Source organism: Molossus molossus, unplaced genomic scaffold (genome assembly GCF_014108415.1).
Source record: "Molossus molossus isolate mMolMol1 unplaced genomic scaffold, mMolMol1.p scaffold_m16_p_3, whole genome shotgun sequence".
Taxonomy (NCBI): domain Eukaryota; kingdom Metazoa; phylum Chordata; class Mammalia; order Chiroptera; family Molossidae; genus Molossus; species Molossus molossus.
Genome location: NW_023425366.1, coordinates 123333788 through 123341493, shown reverse-complemented (window position 1 = coordinate 123341493; position 7706 = coordinate 123333788).

Genomic DNA, 7706 nt, shown 5'->3' with positions numbered 1-7706 from the left:
TGTAACAGGTGTGAAGGAAAGCTGGTGTATATGTTGAACAGGATATATGACTGTGGGGCATAAACAGAGAAAACATAATGGAGGAGGCAGTAGTTATGGTTTGTCTTTGTGGGTGGATGGATGGTGGTGCATCAGGCAGGGAAAAGAGAGAATAGAGTTTGCTTAAACCTGTGTGAAATGTGGTCCTTGGACCAGTATGGGCCTGGAGCTAACCTGTCCATGACAAAGCAGGGACCACAGTTAAGCGTAGGCACTGAGAAACATTGCCATTGCCGTGAGAGCTAAACGTGATGGTTTTCCTGATCTGTGTGTATTGTTGCCCATGGTATTGCTCTACAATAGAGATTGGAAGCTTTTTACAAATGATCTGCCACATTTGAGAAGCATTGATATAAGGTCAAGTGCAGAGGACTGTATGCTCTGTATAAAGTGTATGTGGAGTATGTGTAGGGGACAGAGCTGTCTCATGAAGACTTGAAATGCTTTAGACTTTTGGAAACAATTCACAAATGGATCCAGTTTTAAGAATGGTGATGGAGCCTGGCCAGTGTGGCTCAGTGGATTGAGCGTCATCCCATGGACTCAGAGGTCCCGGGTCAATTCCCGGTCAGGACCCATGGCCAGGTTGCAGGCTCCATCTCCAGTAGGGGGTGTGCAGGAGGCAGCTGATGGATGTTTCTCTCTGGCATCAATGTTTCTACCTCCCTTCCTCTCTCTAAAAAATCAATAAAAACATATTAAAAATTAAAGTAGCAGCTTAAAAATAAAAAACAATAGTAATGGAGCATAAAAAACAATAGTAATGGAACAGCATTGTAGAATATGGAGTTGGAGGCAGAGAGCCAATCAGAAAGTAAAAAGCATCTAAAACCGGGATGGTTAGGATCTGAGGTGAGGGATTGAAGAGGGATGTATATAACAACCTGGGCTTTCTGTGGCCAGTAGAACCTGAGAGTAGTAGGAGTTTTTTGACTCAAGAATGACAATTTTTCCTAACTGGGAATAAATAGGTAATAGACCTGTAAGCAAGAAATATTTGGAATATTCTTTGTTTTCAGGAACACAAGAACAACTGGATGTAGGGTGGGCTGATAAGTTGTTTGAGGTATTTGGGGCATAAGGCAGCTGGAGATGAGTTTGGTGTGCATATTTAATTTGCTGTAGTCTAAGTGCTATAATAAAGGTACTCCAAAATAACCATTCAAACTAAATAGAGTTTACCCTTGCCTGACTGGTGTGGTTCAGTGGTTGAGTGTCGACCCATGCACCAAGAGTTCTCTGGTTTGATTCCCAGACAGCGCACATGCTCAGGTTGTGGGCCAAATCCCCAGTGGGGGACATGCAGGAGGCGGCCAGTTGATGTTCTCTGTCATCTATGTTTCTATCTCTCCCTTTCTCTTCCTCTCTCTCTAAAATCAATAAAGAAAAAGAAATTTTTAAGTAAATATTGGTCTCAGTGGGTACCAGAGCTCTGCTGAAGTAGAGCCCCCTGCACAGCTGATCAAGGTGGTCAGAGGTCAGTGGTTAGTGGGCACAGCCAGTCCTTGCAGCTGATCAGCCTGAGTAAAACCCTCCCATTGATGTGCCAACAGCAATCAAGATTAAATTACCGCCCTGGCCGGTTTGGCTCAGCAGTTAGACCGTCGGCCTGCGGTCCAGACAGACCTGGGTTCGGTTCCCCGCTAAGGGCACATAATTTGGTTGTGGTTTGTCCCCGGCCCTGGTTGGGTTGTGGGGGTGGCAACCACTCAATGTGTCCCTTTCACGTCAATATTTCTCTCTCTCCCTCCCACTCAATCTGAACAAAAAATGGAAAAATGTCCTCAGGAATGGGCAGCATAGGGGAGAGGGCTAAGGACTGAACTCTTAACATGTGAGTAGTGGGAAAGCCAGAGAAGTAGTAGAGCCAGGGAGGAGAGGTGATGAAAAGGCTAAAGAGCTTATGTATGCATCCCTGGGCTACCTTGTACTAAATTTGGTCAGTTTACCATTCCTTGGCAGGAAATCCGTTGCGTTGCCCAGTTCCTCGGGTACCTTTCATTTTCCAGTCTGTTGAATGGTAGCCATCAAATACAGCTGTCCACATGCCCTCTTTAGGGCACACCTACTCACATCTTTTCCAGTGCATTTTTGTTCTAAACTCTAAGGGCCTGGCCAGTGTGGCTTAGTTGTTTGGGTGTTGTTTCTTCCCCCAAAAGGCTGCTGGTTCAATTCTGGGTCAGGGCACATGCCAGGAATGTGGGCTTGATCCCCAGTAGAGGGTGTGCAGGAGGTAGCTGATTGTTATTTCACTCTCACATCAATGTTTCTCTGTGTTCCTCTCCCTTCTACTCTCTAAAAAAATGAAAAAATATATACTTTTTATTCCTTACCCAAGAATACTTTTCTATTTATCACCAGATAGAGAGGGAGGGAAAAAAACATTGATGTTATAGATCCACATGGACTGGTTGCCTCCTGCAAGACCTGACCAGGGCCAGGGACGAACTGCAACCAAGGTATATGCCCTTGACCAGAATCGAACCCACGATTCTCTGGTCCACGGGCCAATGCTCTAACTGCTGAGTCAAACTGGCCAGGGCCAAAAAAATAAAAACGTTTTTTAAAAATAAATAAATTGCGCCTTGGCCAGTTTGGCTCAGTGGTTAGAACGTCGGCCTGCGGTCCAGAGAGACCTGGGTTTGGTTCCCGGTAAGGGCACGAATCTCAGTTGTAGTTTGTCCCCGGCCCTGGTTGGGTCGTGCAGCCACTCGATGTATCCCTTTCACGTCGATGTTTCTCTCTCTCTCTCTCCCCCTCACTCTACCTGAACAAAAAATGGAAAAATGTCCTCGAGTAAGGATTAAAAAATAAATAAATAAATTGCCCTGCCCAGCACCGCTCAGTGGTTAGAACATTAGTTCACACACCAGAGGGTTGAAGGTTCCATTCCTGGCCAAGGGCACATACCTGGGTTGTAGACTTGATCCCTGGCCCAGTTAGGGGTTGTACAGGAAACAGCCAATCAATGAGTCTCTCACATTGATGTTTTTCTCCCTCTCTCCCCTCCCACCCTTCCATTCTGTCTAAAAATAATGGAAAAATATCCTCGGGTGAGGATTAAAAAAAATTTTTTTTAAACATGTCAGAATGAGGATAAAATATACACACATATATCTATTTTTTAAATATGTTTTTATTGATTTTAGAGCGAGAGGAAGGAAGAGATATCAGTGAGCGATAAATATCAATCAGCTGCCTCCTGCACACCTCCTACTGTGGATTGAGCCCACAACCCAGGCATGTGCCCTGACCGGGAATCGAACCAGCAACCTCTCAGTGCATGGGATGATGCTCAACCAATTGAGCCACATCGGCCAGGGCTACATATATATATTTTAAGCTTTGTGGGCCACATACGAACTGTTACATATACTGCTTGTTCTTTTTAAACAATTCTTCTAAATGTAAACTCCTTCTTGAGTTCCGGTCAAGATGGCAGCATAGATAAATGCCTCCTCCCACAATCACATCAAAATTACAACTAACCATCATTCAGAACTGCCTTAAATCCAGCTGAATTGAAGTCCTACAACTATAAAATTAAAGAACAGGCCACATCAAGACTGGTAGGAGGGGCAGAGGCACAGAAGGGCTGGTCCCACACCCATGTGTGGTGGGCAAAATGCAGGAGAGAGACATTGGCTGGGAAGGTCCTCCCTGAAGAGCAAGGAGTCCCCATTCTACACCAGGCCCTCCAGCACAGGTTTCCAGTGGCAGGAAAGAAGTCCCCATAACTTCTGGCTGTAAAAACCAGTGGGAATTGAGGCTGAGGTGGCTGGAGTCCCAGGCAGCTCCTCTTAAAGGACCTACATGTGGACTTGGACTTGCTCCTTCGGGGCTCCAGTGCAGGGGAGGCAGCCTGAAAAGCACCAGAGACATACAGGGAAGAAGTGCATTGTTTGGCATTGGGGTGAGAGCTGGAGAGGCAGCTTTCTCCTGGACAGATGTGCTGGCAGAAGCTCTTCCCTTGGTGAGCTCTTTGTCCATGGGGCCAGACAGATAGGTGCTATATCTGGGACTCCAGCAACCTCACACTGTTTGCCCCGCCCTGGTATTCCCTGAAGCCCCGCCCCACCCAACTTTTGGGCCCACCCAGGCTGTTTCCAGTGGTTTTGCCATAGGAATGGCCTTTCTTGGCTCATGCTTTGGATTTTCCTAAAGTCTCTCAAACAAGCAGCATCTGGCCTTGGCATGCCACATACCTCTCACTAAGGGGCACCGGGCCTGGCACTAGCAGCAGCCAGCCTTGGTTTACAGCTTGGCTTCTGGGCACCTCCAAACCCAGCACAAGAAGCAGCCATCTGCAGATCACTTTGTAGCTTATTCCTGCTGGCCCCAGGTAGAACACAGGCAGTGGCTGACCTTGGCCTGTGCCTCTGGAAGGCCCCAGAGCCAGCACACTCAGTGGACAGCTTCAGACCACATTGAAACACCACCACCCAACCACCTCCACAAGCAATACACTCAAGGGGTACCAAAACCCTGCTGGAGTAAGTCTTGCTCTGTGTGGTGGGCCCCTACACAGCTCATCCTCCAAGGTGGTCAGTGGTCACAGCCAGTCCTTCCAGCTGATCAGCCTGAGTAAATCCCTCCCAGTGATGTACCAACAGTAATCAAGACTCAATTACAGCCCTGGCCGGTTTGGCTCAGCGGTTGGAGTGTCAGCCTGCAGTCCAGAGAGACCCGAGTTTGGTTCCCGCTAAGGGCGCATACCTCGGTTGCAGTTTGTCCCTGGCCCTGGTTGGTCATGCAGGTGGCGGCCACTCGGATGTGTCCCTTTCACATCGATGTTTCTCTCTCTCTCCCTCCTGCTCTGTCTGAACAAAAAATGAAAAGTCCTCGGGTAAGGATAAAAAAAAAAGCCCTGGCCGGTTTGGCTCAGTGGTTAGAACATCGGCCTGCGGTCCAGAGAGACCCGGGTTCAGTTCCTGCTAAGGGCACATACCTGGGTTGCAGTTTGTCCTCGGTCCTGGTTGGGTCGTGTGGGTGGCTGCCACTCAATGTGTCTCTTTCACGTCAATGCTTCTCTCCCTCCCTCCTCTATCTGAATAAAATATGGAAAAATGTCCTCGGGTGAGGATTTAAAAAAAGACTCAATTACAACTGAAGGTTGTATGATCCACACGGGAATGCACCTCGAGGGCACAGCTGGGTAATCAGGGAGGCTGTGCCACTGGACCCTACAGGACATTTACTAAAATAGGCCACCCTGTCCTGGCTGGTTGGGATCAGAGGTTAGAGCATCGGCCCGCGGGCCAGAGAGACCCAGGTTTGGTTCCCGCTAAGGGCATGTACCTCGGTTTCAGTTTGTCCCTGTGTGGGTGGCAACAGGTTGATGCGTCTCTCTCACATCGATGTTTCTCTCTCTTTCTTCCTCCCTCTCTCCCTCCCCCTCTATCTGAAGATAAATGCAAAGGTGTCCTCAGGTGAGATTTAAAAAAAAAATTAAAAAGTAAATAAAATAAACCACCTTACCGAGCTTAGGAAACATAGCAACTCTAATACATGGAAACAAACAGAGAGGTAGCCAAAATGAGGAGACAAAGAAACATGTCCCAAATGAAAGAACAGAACAAAACTCCAGGAAAAGAACTAAACAAAAAGGAGATAAGCAATCTAACAGATGCAGAGTTCAAAATATTAGTTATCAGGATGCTCAACTAACTTAGTAAGGACCTTAACAGCATAAAAAATGACCAGTCAGAAATGAAGGATGCACCAGCTGAAATAAAGAATAATTCATAGCCCTGGCCAGCTTGGCTCAGCAGTTAGAGCATCGGCCTGTGGTCCAGAGAGACCCGGGTTCAGTTTCCGCTAAGGGCACATACCTCAGTTGCAGTTTGTCTCTGGCCCTGGTTGGGTCGTGTGGGAGGCAGCCACTTGATGTGTCCCTTTCACGTCGATGTTTCTCTCTCTCTCTCTCTCTCTCTCTCTCTCTCTCTCTCTCCCCCCCCTCCGACTCTATCTGAACCAAAAGTGGAAAAATGTCCTTGGAGCCCTGGCCGGTTTGGCTCAGCGGTTAGAGCGTCGGCCTGCGGTCCGAAGAGACCCGGGTTTGGTTCCCACTAAGGACACGTACCTCGGTTGCAGTTTGTCCCCGGCCCTGGTTGGTCATGCGGGTGGCAGCCACTCAATGTGTCCCTTCACATCGATGTTTCCCTCTCTCTCTCTTCCTCTCTCTCCCTCCCACTCTGTCTGTACAAAGAATGGAAAAATGTCCTCGGATGAGGATTTAAAAAAAAAAAAAGAAAGAAAGAAAGAAAAATGTCCTTGGGTGAGGATAAAAAAAAAGAATTTATAGGGTACCAAGAGTACACTAGGTGAGGCTAAGAATCAAACCATCAATTTAGAATATAAGGAAGCAAAAAACACCCAATCAAACAGCAAAAAGAAAAAAGAATTTTAAAAAGTGAGGATAGTGTAAGGAGACTCTGGGACAACTTCAAGTGTACCAACATTCGCATCATAGGTGTGCCGGAAGGAGATGAGAGAGAGCAAGAAATTGAAAACCTATCTCTATTTGAAGCAATAATGACAGAGCCCTGGTCTGTTTGGCTCAGCGGTTAGAGCATTGGCTCAAGGACCAGAGGGTCATGAGTTTGATTACTAGTCAAGGACACATACCTGGGTTTCAGGTTTGATCCCTGGCCCTGGTCAGGGTTGTATGGGAGGCAACTGGTCAATGTGTCTCTCTCACATCAATGTTTCTCTCCCTCCCACTCTATCTGAAAATCAATAGAAAAATATCATCAGATGAGGATTAATAACAAAAAAAAGAAAAAAAGAAAAAAAATAATGCTCCTGGTGTGGCTCAGTGGTTGAGCACTGACCCATGCAGCAAGAGGTAGCTTGTTCGACTCCTGGCCAGGACACATGCTCAGGTTGTGGGCTTGATCCCCAGTGGGGAGCATGCAGGAGTTGGCCAATTGATGTTCTCTCTCACTGATGTTTCTATCTCTCTCTCCCTCTCCCTTCCTCTCTAAAATCAATAAAGAAAAATATTTTTTAAAAAGAAAAAAAATAATAACAGAAAAGTTCCCTAACTTGGTGAAGGAAACAGACATACAAGTTGAAGAAGCAGAGTCCCAAGCAAGTTGAACCCACAGAGGCCCACACCAAGACACATCATAATTAAAATACAAAAGGTTAAAGACAAAGATAGAATCTTAAAAGCAGCAAAAGAGCCTGGCTGGTGTGGCTCGGTGGATTGAGCATTGGCCCATGGACTGATGGGTCCTGGTTCGATTCTCATTCAGGGCTCATGCCCAGATTTTGGGCTCAATCCCCAGTAGGGGGCCTGCAGGAGGCAGCAAATCAATCTTTGTCTCTTATCAATGTTTCTCTCTCTCCCTCTCTCTCTAAAAAATCAATAAAAAACATATTTAAAAAAATAAAAACAGCAAGAGAAAAGCAGTTAGTTACCTACACAGGAGCAGTTAGTTACCTACAAGTCAGCTGATTTCTCAAAAGAAACTTTGCAGGCCAGAAGGGAGTGGGGAGAAATATTCAAAGTGATGAGGAACAAGGACCCACGACCAAGATTATTCTATCCTGCAAAGCTATCATTTAAAATCAATGGACATATAAAGAGCTGCCCAGACAAGAAAAATCTAAAGGAGTTCATCACCACCAAACTAGCATTATATGAAATGTCGAAGGGTTTT